The sequence below is a fragment of the Alosa alosa genome, chromosome 1 (assembly GCF_017589495.1).
Source record: "Alosa alosa isolate M-15738 ecotype Scorff River chromosome 1, AALO_Geno_1.1, whole genome shotgun sequence".
NCBI classification, from domain to species: Eukaryota; Metazoa; Chordata; class Actinopteri; order Clupeiformes; family Clupeidae; genus Alosa; species Alosa alosa.
This window is the reverse complement of record NC_063189.1, coordinates 51,624,163-51,648,880: the sequence shown is the minus strand read 5'-3', so window position 1 is coordinate 51,648,880 and position 24,718 is coordinate 51,624,163. Positions and strand designations below refer to the sequence as shown.

The window sequence follows — 24,718 nt, the reverse complement described above, 5'->3', positions numbered from 1 at the left end:
ATGCCTACATTTTGGTGAGTAGCATAGAGATCATTAAAACAATAAAGTATGGCTCTCCGTTTGGGACATCGAAAACTTATATTTTTAATAGGGTAGACTACCGACAGAGATCCTGACTTGCAAAGGCCTCGGGATAACACGTTATCTCGACTATCATCAGTCAATGCCCCCTTGATCAAAGTGGGGAATGAAAGAAAAAGTTTGAGAACCACTGGCTTAACAAGTTACCTGCAGTCCAAAACACAGAATATTGCAACAGAAAGTTGCCTTTATAATCAACTACTATTTGTTCCAACAGCATTCAAACAAAGCCTTTATAAAAGTGAAAAAAAAATATTCCATAAGTAGTAAAATAAAATACTGTTACTGTAGTAACTGTATCCCAAGCATCAGCTCCCCACGTCTGTAACAGGCAGACGTGACACCGCTAAATTCTCAGCTTGTTTATACCACACACTGAACGCGTAAGACCGCTAGGCCCATCACTGTGGGGTGCGGTAGCCTACTCTCTGGGATTTAAGTCAAGCAATATAACCATACAAATGTTTCAAAATGAGTAATTTCGGCTTTGTCTGAATTGGCCATTGTAGGCTCGTCTTGGAATCTCCCCAGAGTATTACTCCTTAAGGCTCTCGATAGTCCTTTTGGCGCTGGTGCTCTCGCTGCTTTAAGGGCCGCGTTAATTCCGCTTCTCACTGTGCTTTACTCAATGCTCTCCCCCCCAACAATGCTACAAACTGGCATCTAAACCAAATGCCGGCTTACAGCCACACCCCCCTCAATCAGTCTCGCTACAGGTGCTTCTCATTCCAGAGCAGATGAAATGATTAAGTAGCGTCAATTCTGTTACTTGTGTTTGTGTGTGCAGTGTATGCGTGTGCTTCTGGACAATTGAGACAGGGTGGAATGAATTCCGCCACACTCCCCCCTCCATGGGAAGATAACCCATGGTTGGCAAGAGATGTGGCTACGTGAAACCAAGGAAGTCTTCGTCACTAGACTCGTCATCAAAAACTTTGCACAGGGCCTCTCTTTCTTGCCGTTCGACCTGTACCGCTGTGGGAAAGCAAGGCTTCATGTTGCTGACGTGCACATTGTGCCGATCTTCACCGGTGTCCTCCCGGACTACCTCGAAGTTGACAGGGCCTAACTGCTGTAGGACCCGGTAAGGACCTTTCCACCTGGGCGCCAGCTTCGCAGAGAAGTGTTTGGCCTTTGATGACAGAGCATGGTTGCGCACCCATACTCTGTCCTTAGGTACGTACTCAACATCTTTTCTGTTTTTGTTGTAGTTCCTAAGTTGTCTGGCTTTTGCTTTTTTACTGCTAATGTGTGTTTTCTTTTGCAGGTCTGCTAAGTGTTGCACAACATTGTATCCGGCGTCGTCAGGGGTGAGGTTCTGTCCTCTGAGGAGGTTGTCCATGGGACTACGCAGTCTCCTTCCCAGGTGTAACTCAGCGGGAGTAATTCCAGTGGTCTTATGGACAGCGGAGTTGAGAGCGAATCGGAATTCAGGTAAGTATTGGTCCCATTTTTTGTGATTGTCTGAGACATATGACGCAATCATAGACTTCAGGTTTCTATTGAGCCTCTCGGTCAGGTTCGTTTGGGGATGGTAAGTGGTAGTGAGTTTGGGAGTGACTTTCCAGGTCTGGCAGAGTTCCTTGAACATGTTGGAAACAAACTGAGGCCCTCTATCAGACAGAATGTGGTCAGGCACGCCCCAGCGGGTAAGTATTTCGTCACGTACAATGCGGCGGACCACGGCAGCTGTGGAGGCTGTGCGTTGTAATGGAAACAGTTCTACCCAGCGGGTGTAATAGTCGACCAGGACAAGGAGATGTTCGTGTCAGCTCGAACTGCGGGGTAGAGGCCCCATGAGGTCTACTCCAAGCATCTCGTTGGGGTAGCTTACGGCTGTCTGTTGAAGTTTTCCACTTTAGATATCAGTGTTTTTGGTATCCACACACGAAAGTGATGCTTGTCGTCCTGTTTGATCTTCCTGTACAGCGGGAAAGAGCGTCTGGTGCCACATTGAGTTTTCCTTCGAGGTATTCAATGATGAAATTGAATTTTTGGAGGCGAAGGGCCCAGCGAAGGAGACGACTGGAGGTCTGCTGAAGACCCACTGCAAGGAGGCATGGTCGGTCACTACGGTGAACATTTTTGGTTCCAAGTAGTGCTCCCATTTTTCGAGTGCCCAGACAACCGCAAGACATTCCTTCTCAGTTGCTGAGTAGTTCTTTTCTGCCTTGTTCAGGCTTCGGCTTGCGAAAGCAATGACCTCTTCGTGGCCGATCCCTTTCTTTTGTGTCAGGATGCCACCAAGTCCCAAGTCACTGGCGTCAGTGTAAACGAAGAATGGAAGGGCTAGGTCAGGATGACCAAGGACAGGTGGAGACGTTAAGTGGTCTTTTTAGGTTTAGAAAGCGCTCTAGCACTTCTCATCCCATTGAAAGACACGGCCTTTCTTCTTGAGAGCGTTGAGTGGTTCTGCAATTTGGGAGAAACCGGGTACAAAACGGTGGTACCATCCCGCTAGGCCAAGAAACCGCTGCACCTCCTTGACAGATGTTGGAGCCGGGTAGGCCTTGATGGCCTCCACTTTTGTGGGGTCTGCAGTGATTCCTTTGGCAGATACAATGTGGCCCAAGTACTTGATACTCCCTCATACAGAATTTTGACTTTTTCAGGTTCAAGGTGAGACCTGCTACGTGAAGCTTTTTGAGTACGGCATGAAGGTCTTGGAAGTCGCGTTCCACGGATGGTGAGTAAATCACGATGTCGTCGAGATAAACTAGACACACTTTTCCCTTCAAGTCGGCCAAGACCAGGTCCATTAAGCGTTGGAAGCTGGCTGGGGCGTTCTTTAAGCCAAATGGCATGACTCTGAACTGAAAAGTGCCCATGTGAGTAACGAATGCCGTCTTCGCCACACTTGCAGGGTCCATGGCGACCTGCCAGTAGCCACTGTTTAAGTCTAGCGTAGAGAAGATTGTGGAACCAGAAAGTGATTCTAGGAGTTTGTTTATGTTCGGCAGTGGGTATGTGTCGGTCTCTGTGACAGCATTTAGCTTTCTGTAGTCGACACAGAACCTGAACGTTCCACACTTTTTTGGAACAAGAACGACTGGTGAAGTCCACCCAGTATATGATGGCTCAATCACTCCTTCATCAAGCATCTCTTTCAGGTGCTGCTCTACGAGCTGGCGTTTTTCAGCAGATTTCCTGTACGGCTTTTGCTTAATGGGTTCTTCACTGGTGGTGTGGATACTGTGCTTCAGCAAGTCAGTTCGTCCTGGTTTTAGACTGCATAGATCTGGCTTCGATTCCAGTAGTTGTCTTAGACCAGCCTTCTCCTAGTTTTCCACCTCAGCATCCTCGACTGCAAGATCAATGTAATCCTGAGCGGTAAGCTTCACCGGCTCTACTGGTATGTAAGGAGGAGGTATGCAAGACATAAGGGTAGTCATGTGTGGTGTATTGTGTAGTGTGGTGTGTGCATCATTCTGCTGGAAAAGGTATCTCTCGGGTCTTCCTTTGAAACTGTACTGATAGTCAGCTGCGTGGATCTGCAAGCCGCTGTGGACCAAGTAGTCAAGTCCAAGCACCACTTTGTAGGCCAGAGCTTTTGGGGTTAGGACTGCCACATCGTAAGTGCATGCAACTTCACCTAGATTGACGGTCACTTCGACTTTGCCTAGGGGTGTTTCACTCTTGCCATTGGCCAGGAAGAGCGGTCCACTAATCCAAGGCTTCAAATCTTCCTTGGGCCGTTTGAGAGCCTTCCAGACCACTTCATGGATGAGCATGTAGCTAGCCCCTGTGTCCACGATAGCTCTGCCATTCCACGGCCCAACATTGATGGTGACTACCAGTTGTCGTGGGATTTTGAAGGAGTTTCCTGCCATTACGTTTTCTGAATGAGAGACTGTGAGGCTGATGCTTCCATTGCCCTGCTGTGCCGGCTTGGGTGGTCGAGGATTGTTCTTGGGATGGTGTGTGTTTTGGCGGCCTCCAAAAGCTTGGTATTGTGGGCAAGAACCAGGGAGGTGTTGCCCTTTGCAGCACCAGCAGGTAATCAGTGTGTCTGTGTCAGTTTGTTTGGGAGTGTTGTGTTGAGTTTCATACAGAGATTGTTGTTCTAGGTCTTTTTCCAGCTGATGACCTAGTCTGACCAGCTCCTCAACATTCTGGGCACGACCATGTAAGTAGGTAGCCAGCTGTGGTTTTATGTTCTTCAGAATCATTTTAACGATTTCTGCCTCAGTGATGGTGGGTTTCCATTGTTTACACAGGGCACGATATGAGAAAGAGAAGTCACGGATGGAGTCATTCACTTTTTGTTTGCGGTGTCGCACACGGTCTGTGAGTTCTTCCTCATAGTCGTCGGACAAGAAGGCAGTCAGAAACTTTTTTTCAAACTGGGCCCATGTAAGGACCTCGGTCATGGCGATCTCCCACCATCACTGAGGCAGAAATCGTTAAAATGATTCTGAAGAACATAAAACCACAGCTGGCTACCTACTTACCTTGAATGTGTACTATGTCCATGATTGAGGGGGTAAAAGGATAACCCCTCGGCCTTAATTAGACAACAATCCCTCAAAATGGCAAATGAAAATCCCATGTCAGCCAAGAGATCAACTGATTGAATTAAATGTTGTCTTTGTCAGACAGACACAAAGGAAGCCCTCCTATCACCACCTACCCATCATGTTTCTCAACATGATGGCTATAAAATGATTGCCACCAACATTCCACTCTTTCACAATAGTGACCTGGAGATCCTTGAGAAGTTTGTGGTCCTGCTGTATGATCGATCAAGCACAGCTGTCAGTGTAGATGAGGCTAGACTTGACATGTTTGCCTGAAAGCAGAGGCCATATGAAGCCATTCCTCCAACAAGGGCAGCTCTGCTTCAACACACTAAACGTGCTGCATATGGGGTCAAGCAACCCAGTGTCAGTAAGAAGCAGAGTCCTGCTGACTGGAGATGAAAAAAGCTTGGTGAACAACGGGGGGTCTTCTGGACAGCAAATGCACCAGTTGCACAAAGCTGTGAACAGCTAGCCAAGTGTGGCTGCAAATCAGAGTGCCGTGGAGGATGCAAATGTTTTAGATTGGGTTTCACTTGCACAGAACTGTGCAATTGCAAATGTGAATAAAAAAGTAAGTTTGCAGTGGGTGAGAGCCGATTTCCTGATTCTGGACCATGATGTATATGAACACCTTCCTGGACATGTTGCCCCCAATACAACACTTGCTGACTGCCAAGCAGGGAGGCATTGGCTACCATTTTAACAGTCTTTATTATGACTCGACAGGGCACAACCTCTCAAGCTCAGGCTGGACACTCTAACCACAAGGCCTTTGAGCTGGTAAAAATGTGAATTTATGTTTATTTTTTCAATCATTCCTTTTAACCCAGTCCCAACAGAGTACACTATTAAAGCAACACTCACTTTGAAAAATGCCTTGAATTTTTGCAATTGCGTTTTTCTAAAAGTGTGGCCATTAGAATATTTTTGCTAACATGCATGTGTGCATACTAACGAAATGACGGCCATCTTGGAAAAGGTCTCCATCTTGAATTTTTTATTGGCCATCCAGTTTTTTCAAAAAGTGGCCTTAACAGAATATTTGTGGCATATTTTCTGTATCACTTTTTGGAAACAGTGGCAATGAACATAGGACAGGAATGGTGGCCACCTTTAAAAATGGCAGCCATCTTGAATTTTTGAGGGACAAGCGTTTTTTTCCCCATTAACATTTCCTTTAGAGAGTATTTGTATCAAATTAAATGCTTAGATCACTGTTTGAATAATTGATATAATAAGCATTGAATAGCAATGGCGGCCATATTGAATTTTTGAGTGGCCATTGCTTTTTCCAAAATAGTGGCCCTTAGAGAGTACCTGTGCCAAATTTCATGCTTCTATACCAAAGTGAACGATTTTTTTACTAATCTGCTGCACTATGGTAGGCAAACTTGGAGTGAACATACAAACAGGGGAAATTCTTTCTCTAGTAGCTGAGTAGCCTCAGGTGCGCACATAGACATAAGGCTGAACACGCAAGCGCCAATGAATCGTGCTTTCACGACAATCACGGCGTTAAACTTAAATAGGTTAACATCACTCAGTTCGACTTCAAGCAAGGAAAACGATAATTTGAAGACATCTGTTTCGTTGGAAGGGCAAGGGGTAGCAACAGGGCAACACAGAGACAGGCCCGATGGCAGGGCTGTTATGAGAGTATTAAAATATGGGATATTCTACGGGAAAACATTAAAACGGCAAGACAGGGGAGTTAAAATACGTGATAAACACGGAAAAAGTTGGCATACATTGTTTCGGTCACCGTGCACAGGGATTATTTGTCATATTATTAATCACATATGATTATTTGTGAAATTGTGCAAACAGGCGCAACACATTTGAAAAGGAAGGACTGGTAGCATGCAAGCTCACGGGAAAGATTGATTTAAGAACGTTATCACAGTGTGTGGCTGTGGCGCAAAAGCACTTAGGCGAAGACAGCGACAATTGGCAGGGGAGGGTCATGTTTTTTTAACAATTCTGTCATTAGGGTCATTGAACAATTTCTAGCAGGCAAGGGAGGGTCAAGCAACTTTTTGACTGAAGCACTCAAAATTCCTCCGGTGGCCCCTTCAATAAATAACGAACAGTCCCTAGATTGCTGCTGGGCTATATGTCTTGGTTCATGTCTGTTAACAACTCATTGCCGTCAAACACATTAGCCTATCTGCGGTTGCATCCATTACAAACAAACATGCAATGTGAACGTCTGGGATTGGGAAGAGCACTAAATGCTCTACTGAATAAGCACGAAGTCAAACCTTTAAATGAAAAACACTCTTTAATAATCAAAAAAATAAACCGCTAATACAGTTGGTCCCCGTTAAGTTTGGACGGGTTCCTTCATGAATCACGCACCCCATTTTCTCAGCAGAAATGGCACAAACTGCAGTTGACACAAACAACCACAAGGTGTCACTTGGGTGCCACTACTATTTTTGATGCGACTGACTTACTGCTTCCATGACTTGCGGGGGCACGGAAACTTAAATTGATCACGGTAGTTTAAGCTTACACTTGACAAAACATTCTAATATGAAAATGTAGATGCAATTGTTGTAAAATGGTGCAGCTCCTTTAAGAAAGGGATGGAGAGAGAGAAAGCGAGGGGGGATAGGCCTACAGTATGTGTGTTAGAACTTAGCGTGTGGAAAAAGTATGTGCTGTTGAGACTGGAGCGAGTCATATTCAAAATAATGCAAAAAAAAGCAATTATCCTCATTCATTGCAACCAAAGCATGCCTGCTTGCCGACGTTCAAACGAAAAATATATCAAAGCACCTTTTGCGTTTGAATGTATATCTAAAAAAATGTTTAAACAGCTGGACAAATGATTTAGCTAATTGATTATATAACCTGTACACCAGCAATTGTTGAACATTTACCTGTACAAGTACATTGACAGTAGCCCAGCCTAACAGCATGTTGTAGGCCTACTGTAGAAATTTCACTTAAATTGCAACCGCAACATGCCTGCTTGCCAAAGTTCAAACGACAACGAAAAAGATAATAAAACAACAAGAGGGTGGAGTCTGAATGACACTGAGTTTTTAGACACTGAGTTTTTGTAGTTAAGAAATATTTTCATATAAAAAAATGGTCATTCTTCAATCTCCTTCACTGACGCCACGACTTTGAAATTGCGATCAGTGACTGGCATCGGGTGAACGAAGCTTTTCGAAGTTGAACAGGCTATTAAAAACTATTTGCGCACCTCCATGTCACAGGAGAGACTGGGCTCTCCCTTCTATGAAAAAGACGTTAGGCTACCTGCAAACTGGCCTATGATTTCATTGCTGAGTTTGCGGCAAAGCAAGAAAATGTTTTTTTCCTGAGTCAGGATATGGCGAGTCAGTTGCATTTATTTGTCCAATGTTAGCCTATAGATACAGACCAGTACATCTTATCAATAGTTTGAATGTCGTGTGTGTTTCTGCTCATTGACAAATACCGTTCAGCACAATGATTCATGCCCAATTAATTCCCCCTGTTAAAGTGTTCGCCTTTGTTACACTATTTGTTTTCGTGATGTAGCCTATGATAAACACCATATGGCAAAATATGTGACTCAGCTAATGTTATAGGCTATACAATTGAATTTCCCCTCTTAAAGGCAAGCTGGTGTAGCTTATTAGACTAGGCTACTATTAAAATACACAGACGGTAGCCTTGGCTATGTGTAAAGTAAGCTATCGCATGATTTCATGCGACGGCCCTGCAGCTCCTCCTAAGACAGCGAGGAAAAAGTTAAAATACGCGATAAACCCGGGAAAAGTTGACAGGTTTGTTTCGGTCCCGGTGATTATTTGTGAAATTGTGCAAACGACAGCCTTTTCAAGGCATTTCAAGGAAGGAGTCAGCATGCAAGCTCCCAAATTGACCCAGTAGCCTAAGGCATCAATAAATTGTTGGGACTGGGGAGGGTCATGCGTTTTTTCTCAATCACTGGAGGGTCATAGAAAAAATCATGCTGGCGAGGGAGGGTCACGTCTTTTTTGACTAACGCTCCCAAAACTCCTCCGGTAGCCCCTTAATTAAATAAATAACGAACAGTCCCTAATTGATTAATAGCCTAGGCCTACACCAGCAATTGTTGAACATTGACCTGTACAGGACATTGACAGTAGCCCAGCCAAACAAGCAAATGTTGCAAAATACATCAAAAGACGCAATTAATCAGAAATAAATAATGTAATCTGCATCGCTTTATTTAACAAACTGCAAGCAACAAGAGCATTGAGTTCGCTGTAAGGCCAAACCCAAGAGCAAAGCCTCTCTGTTAAGGCAGTCGATAGGCTATATAACGAGCTGTGTGCCTGGAAAGACGATAGATGACGGCTCTGGTCATCCCATACCCTCCCCCCACTTCCTGTAGCCTACCATTATGAAGGCCTGTAGCCTAAAACGACTTGTTGCCGTTTTGTGACATTAAGCTTTTTCACGTTAAGCCCCCCTCCCCCAAAGTAACAAAGTAACACTTTTTGGTAGACAAAGGAGGGTTCTCCGCGCTTCTGTCGTTTGGCCACAATCCGTTGCAACCAGGCCAGGACAGATATTTTAGAGAGGAGAGACGCTGGTGCAGCTCAGATGTCTTATTGATTTTCTTTATTCTATAGTAAAAGGTGCAGAACATTATTAAACTTTGACTAACATTTCGATGTGTCGATGTTTTTGACTAACGAACATCGAAACGTTAGTCAAAGTTTAATAATGTTCTGCACCTTTTACTAAAGAATAAAAAAAATTAAGAAGACATCTGAGCTGCAACCGCTCTCCTTCTCTAACACTTTTGGCTTTGGCTAAATATTTCTAAAATCATTTGAGTTTCACTAGTCACATGTTTTAACAAGCAACACTTGTTATTGAACTAATAACAGATGTGTGTCGAAAATTTACTTTATTTTCCATACGGAGAAATAACATATGCAGAGTCTAACCAAGGTCAATCTTGCCAAAAAAGCCCTCAAACCTGAACACACATGAGGCAAAAGTGCAAAACATCACAAAAGTAACTAAACTAACACGCGCATATTTTTGTATTGCAATCATTGTAGCCTACAGTTGTAACAGCGCGTAACAGTCGTTTTACTCCCCGGATGCGCTCATTATAAAGAACGTTTAACGTGTCCCAAAAACAGCTATCAATTAATCACCAAACGTCTTATAAACAAGTCTTGCCAGGAGCAACACCTTGCAAAAAATGATAACAATAGGCCTAGGCCTTTATATGGCTCTGCTCCTGCCTAGATTCGAACTCAGAACTACCTGAAAGTTGCAGACCTGTTCTGGAAATACGTGCATTAACCCACTCGACCGTCAGACAACGCTATCTGCTTCGAGTAGGCCTATTGGGCAGGACTGTAGCCTACACTGGTTGCTGTGGCACAGTCTTGAGTGACCAAATTCGTTTTTCTTTGTCATATGAATGCTGTCATTTTGTTAACATTACTGTTAAGGAGATGCTGTAGGCAAAGTCTATATTTCAACCTCGTTAGTGTAGTAAAAAAAATCAGAACTATTCACAAGGTTTCTGGGCAGCATATTTATGTTCTGTTAGCAAGTTTAACTTCTCATGACTACCGACAAAGTAGCCTACTGCCAGCTGACTAAGCTCTCAATTTAAAACATTACTGAGAGACAGACACTGTACAATCAAGAAATCTTGCCACTGAATCCAAAACTATGTTTAACATTATGTACAAGGCTTAGGCTACAGTGGACTAGCATGTTGCAGGGGCTGCTAAAAACACAGAGAAACGCACTGAAAACTCGGCCAATCACAGCCCTTGCTGTCGAATGCGCCGTCTGGTTCGACCGTGGAACTCCACAGCGGACTATGCTGCCCCCAAGCGGCTGCAGTTGTACTTACATTTCACCATTCACCATGATCGTGAATGAAGTGTCAATTTTGGGACCCACTGTAAAGTAAACTTGTGACCATTAAAAATCGTTTATCGCCTGTAACTCCGTGATAACAGGACGTAACAGGAAGGCATTTGGCTGAGCAACGGAGGTTAATATGCTCTATATTTTGTCCAAATGATGTCTGTCTATCATCGTTGCATTTTGTCCTGCGTTTCTTGTACGGCTGCAAACGGGATTCACTCGCAGTTAACCAAATATTTCTTTATTAGGGCAGGGCAGGCATATTTCTGGCTATTAAATTATTTCTAAACCAGTCTGCTAAAGTCTGTAGTGAAGTCTGTGTAGGGTTGGGGTGCAGGGGACACCCTGCTCACTTGAGACATCTACCGGTTGTTTGGGTTGTTCCAGCGTCACTGGAAAAATACAAAAAAGTTGCGTGATACCGCGTGATCCCACGCGTGGACCGCGAGTGAAGCTGGCCAAGTCGAAGCACTGCCCTCTGTAATACTGTAGCCTAAATGGTGGATCATGGGTTTTGTAAACCGTGGCACCCCTAGTGTGTGTAGCTGGGTAGGTAGGTCATGGTACATGGTACAAAAATACAGAATTTAAAATAGTGTATAATTTTCCAATTTCTATAAGTTTGTATAATTTTTAAATGTTTGTTTTATTTGCAAGGTTGTGTTTGTTAAACTAAAAGTAGCAAGTGCTTTTAATTACTAATTCTGGATTTGTGCTTATTTTCAAGTACTTTTGGTAGTTAATGGCCCAGGGACCCAGCCGACATTCAGCCAACACTCAGTCAGATCAGTTTTATAGTGTGTGGCCCAGCACAGGCCCGGGGACCCAGCCGACACCTAGCCAACACTTACAGAAACAATAAGCCATTTTACTGCGTGTGGGCCACACCTGGACCAGAGCATATTCTTTGGGTCTGTTCGAAACGGAAGACAGCTGCCTGCTGCCTCCCTCCCTAGACATGACTTTGGATTACATGCATATTTTAAAAATGAGCATAGCACTCTAGAATCTTTGGTTAACACTAGGGTATGATAGCAAAAGCCGGACATTAAACTAAACTAGACTGCATTTCCGGCCGGAACTGCGAAAGTGTGCTTGCCCTGGTCCGGTCACCAACGTGAGCAGACAGTGACATACGCTATGCTGAACCTGGCTTGATCCAAGCATTCTAACAGTGCCTTTCAGTGTTGGAGCAGTGGCAATACCTCAAAAGCTCTATTCAACTATTGCCTTGCGGGGTGAATGCGGTTCGTTGGATTTTACCTGTGGCCTGCCTTCGAATTTAGCTTCTATGACTAAAATCAAATCAATAAAATAAAACAACAGCAGTGATTGGCAGCAAACATAAATAATGTCACGTGTCTTGCACCTCTCAAACTGGGCTATCAGGTAACCTAGAGAATTTCAATTTCATTGAAATTATGAAATATGACTAAGGCATTAAAATGCTGCTTGTTTGTCAGGATACTTTTTCACTGATTTATTTTAAAAATATGAGCTATGAGTGTGAATGTTATATATTCCATCCCCTAATTCTGTTTTACTGGTTTATTTGACAAATAATCTATATGGATTTGCTCTATAAAGACCTTATGTCTGTTTGGGATTGTTTTGAGAGCCTATTGATGTATCTCAGAATAATGTCCACAACATTAGTGATGTTTTTTTTTGTGTGTGTGAATGTATTTTACTTAACTCATTGAATGTAGCTGGATACTCATGAACACATGTCTCTAATAGCCACAATAGGAGTAATTTTAGCAACACCGTATTTTGTGTGGCCCATAACGACCCAGTGGATCATGAAAATGTGCCAAAATTCACATTCCTTGCTTGTTGTTGGTACATTAATCCCATTCAGATTGCCACTTATCTGAGATGTAAGAGTTCAGTATAGGTTTAAGGTCTGGGGCAGGGATTTGACATTCTGTGACTTCTGTGATTGAGGGCTTGCTTAGCAGCACTGTCCGCTTTCTCATTTCCCCTCAGACCAACATGGCCTGGAACCCAGCAAAAAACTACACTCAAGTTCTGGTTCTTTAGACGTTCTAGTTGATCAAGCTCCGCTTTGGTTGTACTTTTTGCGTGACATTAAAGCCTACTGGAAAGATTTTTAATTGCAATTTAATTGAATGCAATTTACTTTTACGATTAAATAAAATTAATTTATCCCTCTCACCCATAGTTTTCTATTTATTTACAAATGTACATAGGCCTACTGTATTTACATTTATACATAGTTATTCTACTGATCTTTATACTATTCATCCTGCACATACTTATTCTTACTACTCTTATAATGTTGTTTCTGCACTACAATGACACCGTTTCTACACTGCACATAGCTGTATGTTATGTACATATCTGTTATATATTTGTCATATTGAATATCCATATTTATTCTGTTTTATTATATTCTGTTAATACACTGCATATATCTATATTATTATTTCTACTATTATAATGTTACTGCTACATCTACATACATTATTCTACTGTATGAGATATATACTCTAAACCACCTTCTGTAAATCAACTGTATACTACTGTCTACATTGCACTATATTTCTTGACCTGTCTCTGTATATTTCATCACCTTTCTATACTTTGCATCACATTGAATGCATACTGTACATGAATCACAGCTAAGATCTTTGGTTGCTATGAAGGCCAGTTGTTCTAAATCAGTGGTCCCCAAACTACGGCACGCCACCTCATTTTGGGTGGCCCCCCAAAACATGTCCATGGTATATAGCAACCGTCCCGCACGGGAGTACGACATCGTCAAACTATAACCTCCGCAATTTCCCCCATTCATTCTGTATGGCGAGTCTTAACAGTACACATGTAATATTCTTTTTGTCCACTGGTGGTTATTTTGGCGCTATTTCGCGTTTGCCATCAAAAACGGAATGAAATGTAGGCCTACCTGCAAACAATGTAAGAGGCCTATGCTGACTGCATTAGTGCTCAAAAGTATTGTAAAAGTTTATCAATTAATTGTTAATAACTAACTAACTTCTATTCAAGTCATATTTCTGGGACTTTCTGGGATAATTATTTCTATTTTGTATTCACTCGTTCAAATGTTCATAGGCCTACAAAGAGGTCACAAGTTCAGGTGAGTGAAAGTTAGAATGGTGGTCATTTCAGACCACTTCAGCGCTTCATAAAATTCTCATAGTTTGAGAACTTTACATTTTCAGAGTTCACCCATTTTTAATAAAATATACTTTTGGGAATGCAAAAGTCTTTTTATTAGTATTATTTAATTTGAGTTACACACTGATATGGCATGGCAATATAAACACAGCTAACAATGGTATTAAATTGCAATAGCCTATAGATTAAATGTAATGGAATATTCGACTAAGGTAGACTGCTGTTGTTCACAGCACTAAGCTATTTATGGTTACTGATATACTCCGAGTCTCTGGCCCTCTCTTAGAGCCAGGCATAGTAAGCTGGCCCTCGGAAGAAAAAGTTTGGGGACCACTGTTCTAAATGGATGGTTGCTATGGCCAAAGGCCAGTTTTATCTCTGCCGTTGTCAAGCGGGCATATCCTAACCTTATCTTATTTGATCTTATCTATTTTACTTAGCCTACTTCCATACAGCGAGTCCCATTAAGAAGTGGCCACTTCATTCACACTTACCGTGATCCACGCAGCAACATTATTAAATGAATCTGTCACCATATGCCTATGCCATAGTTTGCAAGGAGGAGAACATTTTAATTTGATTCACAATGAAATGTTACATTTAATGTACATGTTGACAATGAGTAGGCTAGTTTTGGTTGTTGTTGGTGGGGTTACTGCATCCCTTAGTTATGCCTACAATGCAGAATTGTTCCCTCGCGATTGTTATCTCTTGCAGACGCATTTCAAAACATCGCGACGTGAAATGCCACCACAAAAAATTGTTCGGTCTTAGTGAGTTAGGAGTCTTCGCGACTTCTTTTAAGCGGTCACAGACTCAGGCGCTACTTTTAGGGCTAAAATGATTCCTGAATTACTCTTAGTAAAAAAAAAATAGGAGTCCTAAAGTTACGAGTACAAGCATCTCCTTTCAAATGACCATGGCATCACGCTAAGCAACATAAATCCCATACAGCAACATCTCCTCCCTAGCTTCTAGCCACACAAGAAATGAATAATGTTAAATCTCTGCTTAGCATGCTTCTCCGCTTAGCATTCTAATAACAGAAGGGGCACATTTATGTTGACCACTACCATGTGACTCATTATATCTGTAACTGTATAAAACACTTACTTTCATAAAGGGACTTTTACCATCCAGCACATACACATGGAAACCGATATTTTTAGGCACTTGGCCACGAACTCAAAACGTGTCTCTCTGAAGCTCTGTTCTAGAATCTTTGCTCTGTTGTTCCCAGAGTTGCTAGGCAACAACAAATAAACGAAATGACAGTCTTTGATACCAATGGTATCAAAAGTGTACGAGTGATTACGAATGGATGTGTGTGGTTTGCAATTAGAAATAACATTTCCAATAATTTCCCATGATAAATTACATATTTGCACCTTCCTTACTTATGAAGCTCACTAATGCCACCGTATTTCAACGTTGCCACCTAGCGTTCAGATGCATTTAACATTAACGTGACATTGCTTGCTTATTCTTTCGTCAACTCCATGCTTTTAGGAAAACAATCTTTTTATCATAGTACCCTCTTCAATGAGCGATTACCAGCTGGTTTTTGTAACAGAGATAGCTGTTTATTGTCCCTAGGTTTACAGAAACACCTATTCATATTAATACGTAGCCTATGGAGTGCTGTCGACCACTGTTCATTACGGCCCAGAATGCCTTGCATGTCTTTACAACAAAACAACACAGTAAAACCTTAATGCCCGTAAACATATGCATTTGCATACTTGTAACATTTTTAATAATACTCTCCCATCATGATATTTAACAATAATGAAAAATGTAATTTGAATACCGTCAATGTGAATAACTATTAAACTAATAAACAATAACTGTACTATGTCAGCAATAAATAGCTAATGTTCACCTTGCCATTTCAGTTCGTAAGTCCATACTATCCCATGGCTGAGCAAGGATTTCATGGCTAGGCAAGGCTGCCCCATAGACATTGTGGCTGCCCAGAGACATTGTGCATACTTGGAAGGCATTGTGATAGAAGGTGAATGGTGAGTTACCAAATACCTTTGGGTGGTTTGTGAAATGATGTAAACTTTTGGAATATTTCTTTTTTTTTTAGCTTGTGCACCCTCACATTGGAGTCCCGAGTTCAAATACAAAATGTGGTATCGATATGTGACAGTGTTCCTGAGATATGGACGACTTCCTGTTTTATGACTTCCTGAAAATCAAAAATCCTTCCGGTAACTTTTGTGAGGCTTGCTCCAAGGATAATGTACGTCAAGTTTCGTGGCGTTCGGACCAAATTTGTGACCTGGGAAAATTTAGTTTCGCTTTCTGTTCAATCCAATATGGCGGACGAACGACACTCCACGTAATTAGCTAGTAACACTTTACTTGACAGTATCGACATAAGAGTGACATGACACGGTCATGACGCATGAACCCTAACCCTAATCCTAACCTCTAACCCTTACTTGTTATGACAAAAACCGAATGTCACTTAATACCAGAAGCGTTATGTCATACGTTTATGACTTGTTTATGACACATTCATGACAGTGTCATGTCACTCTTATGTCGATTAGGGCTTTGACTTTTGCCCAAAAATCATATTCGAAGTTCGTTTGATTATTAATATTAAAATTTGAATATATTCGAATATGTATTAATAATATTTTAACCATTAAATGTCTTCCGTAAGACCGATATTGGTATCAAACTTAAGTTCTATTTGTTCTGTCCACCAGAGGGCAGTGTATCAGTCAATGTCAATAGACTACGTGCACGAAAGGCTGAGTAAATGCGTGTGTCAAAATTGTTATTATTGAGCATAGGGCTGGGCGATACAACGATAGCAATATGTATAGCACATGTAATCGATATCAATAAAAAATACGTTCGATAGAACATTCATAATTAAAAGCAACACACACCTCCTGCCTTATGTTGTCCATAAATAAAATAGGCTAAATATATCTTGCATTGTAGTATGTCAAACTCTACCAGAGTAGGCGGCAGAAGTAGGCCTAACGTTACCTCAACACAGACTCTCCTTGCCCGTGCACTCTCTCTCTCTCCGTCTCAACAGGCGCATCCCTCCTCAGCATGCACATGTAATCCAAACATTAATCGTGCAAGACGACTGGCTGAATTGCTATTAAATCCGGTTAGCATCATTAGCACGCAGCACGAATTTATTAAAAACTACTGCATTCAAATTGACTGCTAAATTCTAATCATCTCAATCCCAATGCAAATGGAAAAGTATTTTCCAAGACTCAAACGGGCCTGTCCAAGGAGAAAAAGTATTCAATTGAAACTTAAACACACGTGGGGAAACTTTACAGTCTAACCATAGACTATGATAAACTAGTAAATTAAGCTAACGTTACTTTGTTTACAATATTTCCAGGCTTCAACCAGTGCTGCTTTTCATTCAGAATTATCTGCACATTTATGTATTTGAGTGTTTTTAATGATTGTGTTGCCATTTCTTTTCCCTGTTTGCTTTGATTGATAACTAAGGTGATTAAAATCAGAGGAAGGTTAAGTTTAAAATAAAAATGTCTATGTGGGAGCTGCTCACTAAGTGCGAACCAGCCAGGATGCTAACCTACAGGAGCCCAGATGGCCAATAATAGCCTTGCTAATGAGCTCGCGATTTCACTTCAGAAGGCGTGAAAAAAACCTCGGAATCTGAATTGAAAACAACGTTTAGGCTACAACCAAATACATTTACAAAAAAATATTTCCATAGGCTACAGGTTCGAATATTAAGAGATCCCTAAAATTCGTTCAAATATCTTTAATTTTTAAAATAATCGAATTATATTCGAATAACGAAGTTCGGAGTCAAAGCCCTAATGTCGATACAGTGTCAAGTAAAGTGTAACCAATTAGCTTACGTAAGCTAGCAGGCTAACGGTATAAATTAGTTTTACGGGCGGCAGATATATCAGACCAGACGCTATCAGATGGTAAACATTTCAACAGATTCAGCAGCCATTGCTGAGGTCATCCGCCATCTCTGTTTACTTTTCACAGCTGTTTCAGACGTTGCCGCAAACGATTATGGGAGGGAACATGAAGTGTGCATCAATGCTGCCTCCAAAATTACCATTATCAGGAAATCTTAAGATATCTTACGGTATGTGGAAACATACCGAAATTTCGCGTCGCACTCATTGAGGTTGAATGGAGACGAAATTCACCCTGGTTGGGCGAAATGAAACCGAATCGCCGAGGCAGGCGAAACAAAGTTGGCCAAAGTTTAACTTTATTTAAATGAGGACCATTCGAGAACCAATCAGGTCTGCGTCTTTGTGTTTGGAGGCGGGAGTTACAAAAAAGTCTGACCAAGATGGCGGAGACTACCTGAGCTGTAACACGAAAATTTGTATGTGATTAAAATGTTTCTACATGAACATTGGCACTTGTATCAACACGAATTGTGGTTTATATGCCACACAAACTTAGTCAGAGCACATACACCACTAAATAGGCCACTATATAATGTTAGTTTAAGCACTCGATCTTTTTAGCTAACTGACAGGCGAAATGCTAGTATTTTAGGACATTGGATTGCATTGTAAACCTAGCTAGACAGCTAGGCTACATGCTGCAACACAGGTATGAAATATATTATGTCTTATTGACCTTGTTGTTTCTATGAACATGAATTGTTGTTTATAGGCAACATCAACTTAGTCGAGGCATAAAGACCCCTGGATATCTTCATTAAATACTTAAACGTTTGAATTAGCTGATTAGCCTAATTAGCTCGCTTGCCACCACTGGCTAGACACTGCAGTCAAAAGGTTAGCGGTTTTAGCCCGCCACGCCCCGAGGTGAAATTTCACAAAAAATCGCGAGGTGTTTCGCTGTGTGGAAACCCACCGTTAGAAGGCAGCAAAATTAGTTTTTTTTTCGGTTTCAAACCGCACTTGCTGCCTCGCTCCCCAGTTAGATATCTTAAAAGACAGCAGTTTTTCCCGTTTCGAACAGACCCTTTGTGTCAGTTAAAGTGTGTCAGTAATTGTCTCTGCGAAACACTCTGGCAATGAGTAATGATCACGTTACTTTTGGCACTTGTATCATGACGAGCCAATCACATCGGTGTATCTGATATAGTCTAGGCAAGCCAGAGGCGAGCTAAACAGATGACAGTCGTAGTGTTATCCAATTGCGTTGAAGCCCGCAATCACCCACCAAACACAGGACGTAGTGACTACGTAACTAGTTGGTCGTTGTTTGGTCACCGCGACGAGACTAAGATTCGGCATCGTTGCTACGTGACAGTTACGTGGTGGAGACAATGTTGCCATTTCGTGCCGTGAATTACGTTGTCACGATGTCGCTATCTTGTCCCGTGATTACGTTGTCAGTTCGTAACGTGAATAACGGAGCTGCTACGTCGTCACCTGGTCCTACTCATAAGGTCCGTTAATGCCACCTGGGAATATTGTTACACCACCCAGGGCTCTACAGTGCGCCCATTTCACTCGCACATGCGAGTAAAAATAATTGCGTGCGATTGCAAAAAAATATTTAGCCGCACTGGTGCGAATGACTTCTAGCCAAGTCAATGTTTGCCTACAAAATACACCGCAACATCGCAAAACATTACTGGTGTGAACCATAAAATCACGTCACCAATATAGCATAAAAACTACACCTCCCATCAACGTTAGCAGTTTTCGCGTTGTGACTCGCTAGTTGCTTCTATCAAATTCAAGGATGCGCAGAAAAAGCGGAAAGTTAGACTAGCCAGCCAAGATGCCAAGTAGGCTAGAACTAATTTCTTCAATCCACTGAATTCATCGGATATATGAGGAACAGGATAAGATTCTGAGAATGCAATGAGAGAAGGAAAAGGTAACATGCATTTTAGCCCAGTTGATGTATTGGGTGCAATATGCAAAATATAGCTGTAGCGAACAGGCACAAAAGTAGCCTCCCGTAATAGTCTCCCTTTTTCTTCAAAGAGAGAACGCTGCAGACAACTCCAGGCATCCATGCATGCTTGCTTGTTTTACACCGAATACAAGCTGAAGTGCAAAACAAAAGTATGCATAGGCCTACCATTTGCCAACTGCCCCCATCAATGCAGATATTTCAAATAGATATAAATATCACTGATTAGACTATGTTGGGTTTTGTGGAAGAGAAAATTCACGGTTTTAGTAGTAGGCCTAGTATTGGGCAGTATGCAGTCAGATAGGTCACCCATGGGCATATTAGGATTAGCTACAGGTGGATTCACAAATAAATAAATTGGCCTAGGGACCTACATTTGACAGGATAGCCTACTTCAGGCTATATGCAAATATGGCAATGCATTATATTATTATACATTAACAAAATGTAGAAAAATAGACCGGACTGAAAATAAAGTATGCACTGATGTTCTTTAACTGTTGGCTGCAGTGTAAAGTTACATTATGTGTAAGTTAAGTACAGAACTGACTGTGCCCCCAGATTTTTGTCTGTGCTCCTAAATTTTTTAACTTGGGCGCACAAGTGTTCTTGGAAAAAAATGTTAGTGTAGAGCCCTGACCACCTGTTATGCCGTTGTTTTCCCCACTGCGAGTGTTCATTATGTGCTTTACCATCGGAATGTGTGGAAAACATGGATGCTACAGGTGAAAGCATAGGCTATGCTCACTAATCTTAAATAAACAACTGTATTTGCTTAAAGACATTGTGTAAGACGTTTGCGAAGCAATTTTAAAGTGACAAAAAAAGGCGAATTCCCAAGTTCACATTAAAATTGTGAAATAAACATGCATATATGCGCAATTTGAATTTCCCCAACACACACACACATATATATATATATATATATATATATATATATATATATATATATATATATTATCTACAAACATTCTGCATCAAACAGATACAGTAAAATGTATGAGCTTGCACAATTGAGGATACCAGCCTCGACTTCATAATTGAGCAAAAGTGTGTATGTATATATACATATATATAGGCACCATTGAGAGCATCCTCTCCAGCTGTATCGCTGTGTGGGGCGGAAGCTGCACTGAATAAAACAGGAAAGCCCTGCAGCGCATAGTGAACACAGCTGGAAGGATTATTGGTGCTTCACTCCCCTCCCTGAAGGACATTTAAGTGCGCCACATACTCGACGCACCCGACCTGTAGCGCGACAATGTGACGTCACAGAAGCGCCGTAACCATTTATATGCAAGCCATGGTCATGGTCACGACACTAGTTGCAATATTCTCCTGAACAGAGGTGTCGCTGTTGTGAAAAGATTAACGCTAACTACGTTAGACAGCAGAAGAAGCTGCATTAAGAAACACTAGTAGCAGAGAATGTAAACGGGCTCTGCTATTAGCTAGCCTCTGTGATGGTACTTCAGACTTTGGTTGCTACTATTCACAACTACCACCATCATTATCATCTAGTTTCCAAGGTGTGCGCACAGGTAGATAGATAGATAGATAGATAGATAGAGATAGATAGATACTTTAGTCATCCCGAGGGAAATTTGAATAATTTAAACAGTTTAGTTAGCTGGCTAGCTAGCTAGCAGCTGGCTGAGTTTGTGTAATTTCCTGAAGTGGAAAGAGATTTTGTTCAGGCCTTAATAGATATCCTTTGTTTGAAAATAAATCGTTTCTATTCTTTCCTCTTAATTCCATGTGTTGCAACTCTCGCTGGTAACTTTATTAACTTATCCAGCAAACTATTACAAAACACTGCAACTCTCGCTTGCCCTCGAACTAGTCCATCTTCCTGTTTCCGCTTTGTCGTGCTCGTCGGAAAAAAAAGAGTGGTGCGCTACCTCGCGCTACCTGGCTAAAATCCTGGCGCGCCAGCAAGATCTACGTCATTTTGACGTCACGGTGTCGCGCTACCGGTCGGGTGCGTCGAGTATGTAGAACGCCTTACACCTCCCACCTCACCCGCAAGGCGACCACAATTGTGAGTGATGCAAGTCACCCCGCTCACAATTTGTTTGATCTACTGCCCTCTGGGAAGAGGTACAGAAGTCTGCGCTCTCGCACCACCAGACTCACCAACAGCTTTATACACCAGGCTGTTAGGATGCTGAACTCTCTCCCCCCTCCACCCTCAGCTACATAACATCCTGGACTTTGGACCCACAATGGCTGCCTTGCACTACTCCACTTGCACTACTCCACTTGCACACTTTGCAACTTGTTGTTGTTTGTCCTGTTGTCCTGAAAACACTTCTGAACACACTTCTGCTGCTCTTACATAACTTGCACCACTATGCCACTTGCATACTTAGGTCAAACAGAACTACCTCAGCCATTTATTGGCCTGACTTTTGCACTATTATATTGACTGTCTACTGTATGCACAATTGCACAATTTCAACCCAAATTTTGCTGCTCTAATTTCTTCATTGTATGTGCCTTCTTATTTACTTTGTATATTGTTTACTTGAATGTTATGTTTGTCTGTGGACCAAATTGGTAAAATATGTCTTGTCTCCACCGTGGGATAGTGGGAAACGTAATTTCGATCTCTTTGTATGTCTTGACATGTTAAGAAATTGACAATAAAGCAGACTTTGATATACATGTGTAATATATACTGCTAAAAAAAAAATTAAGTTAACACTTCAATCATACACTGGATCGGTACTCTGACACTGTTTGGTTCTGAGCACAAGTAAAACTTTTGAGGCGAGTGTTTTATTTTGCAAGAACTGTCAGACATTCTGTGACTGTAGTTTGAGAATGAAGAAAAGGGTGGAAGGTTTCAAAAAATGTGTTTTAACAATTGTGGAAAACCTAAGTGTTCCCTTAATTTTTTTGAGCAGTATACATGAACTAGGACATTGCATGTGGGTGATCAGTTTCCTATACTGATAAGCACTTCATTCACAAGAATACTGGAGACATGGCCATCAAAACAAGATATGGAGAAACATTTAAGTGCCTGAAATAATCAACATCAAGGTTTAGTTAAGGAAAAGTGATCATTACACATTTTTAATTAAAAATTAGCTGGCACTTTGAGCACATTACAGTCCACTATTGCATACATGTTACTGGGGTGAATGAACATTACATCAAGAGAGAACAGAGTAACTGATTTAAAATACAATTTATGTACTATTTAAGTACTTGTGAGTCCAGTCAATAACAATATCAAACACAAATGAGAGAGAATATGAATACAGCTAGTAACAGTGGTCGTATTATGTTATCCAATTGCGTGCAGTGAGATTTTCAAATGCACGCTTGGTGCCACCCCTCGAGTTGGGTCATTACATTATTTGTGGCAAGACCCTTAATCTTTATAGATTACCAGGGTCTGGAATCTCCAAACTATGAAAAACTATCGAAGGAACGCAGAACACTATCCCCCTCAGATGGACCACCGAGGAAAAGACTTTTAATAAAGTGGGGGGAATTTGGATCTAATTATTAATAATACATTTGCACAAGGTTGCTTTAGAGAGTAGGAACACAGTCAAAAGAATAATCAGTCCATCTTGAAATCTAGATTCAGCCCTGCATTTTGTGTTGTGCGCCGACCATCTTCCCTAATGTCCCATATCAGATAATTCTAATTGCATGTTATTGATCTGGCGATTTTCGACCGGGTGGAAATCTGTTTGACGGATCTGCCAGAAAATTAAAACGAGCCCTCAGATAGTTCTTAGTTCTAGGGTCTTACAGATTTCTGACCAAATAGCTCACAGTGCGCTTACTTTGCAGGTGTCGATATAATTTAAAAGTAGCTGATAGGCGAGATCTGCATGCATTTGGCAAGACCTAGTCGAACATCACATTTGATCGACTACTGTAATTCCTGACCGAGGATGATACCGAACGTTAACGTTAACTTATTCCTTCATTCGGCTTCCCTAACTGTTCATTGTCATAAGCTGCAAACGTTAGCTGCTAGCTAACGTTTTACACATGACCGATGTATTGCAGAGCGATCATGTGTTAGTTCAGCTACAGTACTGATGGGATACCACTTACCTTTCTCCAGCGAAAATGCGAACATCACCAACTGTGCGAAATTAATTTGTAAAGATCCAGCGCCTCTTCCATCTAAACCAACGCCGCCATATTTGCCTATCGTGATGATTTCTGGGAGTGGGCGGCGATTTGGTTGTAGACTAGCTGGTTGTGGTTGTGGCTCAGAGGAGGAAAAGTGAAAACCAGCACCCCTAGTGGTTTCGTTCCTATCGAAGAGCAGCTCCAATGTTAAGTAGCCTATAGACCTAGTTTTCCAAAAAATATCAAGCCATCAAAAATATTTTTCAGTGTGTAAACGGTAATAATTTACTAACTGTGAAAATGTCAGACCCTATTTTGCCTTCTTTTAAAATAAACAAAATTGCTCCTTTCGTTTCATAGGTCAAATTCAAGACTCTTTTCCAGTGGTTCTATGTTGGTGGAATGAGTTGCCCAGTGCTCTCCGTTCCTGTGATAGTTTTGGGTCTTTTAAGAGTGGTCAGAGCCCGTCTACGGAGAGCCTTGGCACTTCCTATTAAGCCTCATTGTATCGACATTGGTTGCAGTTCCATTAGAATTCCACTGGGGGTGATCGCGGGCGAGTGCAGGTTGAATGGGGGTCTATGGAGCTAGACGGCTAAATGTATCTCTTTCACCTGCTTGTCGTAGAAGAATCGTAGATTTTATTGTAGTTTATGCAGGTTCAATATAGATTTAAGATCTAAAGTTGAATGAACGAGTACTTATGTCCTTTTCATTTCTTACAGGTTGGGTCGTTGTTGCCCATATCACGCTAGCATTGTGCTAATGAATGACGTCATTGACATATTTGAAAGGCTTTTTATAATAATAATAATAATAATAATAATAAGCTTTATTTGTATAGCACCTTTCATACACAGAATGCAGCTCAAAGTGCTTTACATTTGAAGCATGTAACACAATGATAGTCAGTCAGTCATTATCAATCACTTTTCTTTGCTGTTTATGATCTACTCAGCAACATATCAAAAATATAGAAAATGATGTCATAAGACTGGCAGCCTTAACCCTCTTACCCCCCACAAGCACGCCATATGGCAACTGTGGCAAGGAAAAACTCCCATATTCCAGGA

At 41.6% G+C, this 24,718-nt stretch overlaps 1 protein-coding gene across 1 annotated transcript in view; it reads right to left on the bottom strand.

Moving 5' to 3' along the window:
* znf644a (zinc finger protein 644a) overlaps positions 1–23,761 on the bottom strand; it is an 80,388-nt gene extending 56,627 nt beyond the window's left edge. The window contains exon 1 of the mRNA XM_048257057.1: positions 23,625–23,761. The gene's annotated coding sequence lies outside the window, so the exon portion shown is untranslated. The remainder of the gene's footprint in view (positions 1–23,624) is intronic.
* Between the last annotated feature and the right edge of the window lie 957 nt (positions 23,762–24,718).